The following is a 1556-nucleotide window of genomic DNA, read 5'->3' as shown; positions in this document are numbered from 1 at the left end:
CAGCCAGCATGGCTTCACCAAGGCTAGTCCTGCCTGACCAATCTAGTGGCCTTCTATGATGGAGTGACTACATCAGTGGACAAGGGAAGAGCTACGGATGTTGTCTATCTGGACTTCTGTAAGGCCTTTGACATAGTCCCCCACAACATCCTTCTCTCTAAATTGGAGAGATATGGATGTGATGGATGGACTGTTGGGTGGATAAGGAATTGGTTGGATGGTCGCATCCAGAGGGTAGTGGTCAACATCTCGATGTCCAGATGGATATCAGTGATGAGTGGTGTCCCTCAGGAGTCCGTATTGGGACCAGTACTGTTTAATATCTTCATCAATGACATAGACAGTGGGATTGAGTGCACCCTCAGCAAATTTGCAGATGACGCCAAGCTGGGTGGTGTGGTTGACATGCCTGAGGGACAGGATGCCATTCAGAAGGTTCTGGATAAGCTCGAGAAGTGGGCCCATGTGAACCTCATGAGGTTCAACAAGGCCAAGTGCAAGGTTCTGCACCTAGGTCGGGGCAACTCCCAGTACCAATACAGGTTGGGAAATGAAAGGATTGAGAGCAGCCCTGAGGAGAAGGTCTGGGGGGTACTGGTGAATGAAAAGCTGGACATGAGCCAACAATGTGTGCTCTCAGCCCAGAAAGCCAACCGTATCCTGGGCTGCATCAAAAGAAGTGTGGCCAGCAGGTTGAGGGAGGTGATTCTGCCCCTCTGCTCTGCTCTGCTCTGGTGAGACCCCACCTGGAGTACTGCGTCCAGCTCTGGAGCCCTCAGCACAGGAAGGACATGGACCTGTTGGAGTGGGTCCAGCGGAGGGCCACAAAAATGATCAGAGGGATGGAACACCTCTCCTATGAGGAAAGGCTGAGAGAGTTGGCATTGTTTAGCCTGGAGAAGAGAAGGCTGCGGGGAGGCCTTATTGCGTCCTTTCTGGTACAGGAAAGTTCATGGGTCGGAAGCCCAAGAGCTGCCACAGTGGGAGATCTGCATTTAATTTCTTGCTTCAAAACCCAATCTAATCATAGTACAGCCTTGTCTCATGCACTGTTAGGCAGAAGCAGCCTGGTCACCAGAGTGTCCTCCTGCAGCATTCCTTTCTTTTTCCGTATTAGTATTAGAGCTGTGTACCTTGACTTGGTATTTCTTCCACCCAGCAAAATGGAGACAACTTCAGGTCACAGGGGACAGAAAACACCTCATTCGTTTGACTACCATAATCCACTATATCTGTAGCAACACCTTGGCCCCTTCTCATAGGTTATTGGATAAAAAGAAATCAGTTTTGTCCAAAAACCATGCAGCAACTGTGCAATGGAATTGCTGTTTGCAACCCAGGAAGGAGAAAAAACATAGTATTTGGCAGGAAGGAGTGGGGAAGGCAATAGATTATATAGCACCACCTTGAATTTGACCTTTTGGGTCTGAAACCATTGCAGAAGGTTAGACAGATGCAACTGTTTGGAGGAAATTCTCCTCTGGATATGGTAGCGCCTGACTTTCCTTTCTGCTTGAATTCTCCATGTCAACATCCTCCAGCCACCCTGAACACAC

At 49.0% G+C, this 1556-nt stretch overlaps 1 pseudogene; it reads right to left on the bottom strand.

The window, feature by feature from the left end:
• Positions 1-267: 267 nt before the first annotated feature.
• LOC148054662 (uncharacterized) lies at positions 268-1260 on the bottom strand (annotated as a pseudogene).
• Between the last annotated feature and the right edge of the window lie 296 nt (positions 1261-1556).

Source organism: Nipponia nippon, unplaced genomic scaffold (assembly GCF_047370975.1).
Source record: "Nipponia nippon isolate SJK-2023a ecotype South Korea unplaced genomic scaffold, ASM4737097v1 scaffold_3, whole genome shotgun sequence".
NCBI classification, from domain to species: Eukaryota; Metazoa; Chordata; class Aves; order Pelecaniformes; family Threskiornithidae; genus Nipponia; species Nipponia nippon.
This window is presented reverse-complemented; position numbering and strand designations above follow the sequence as displayed.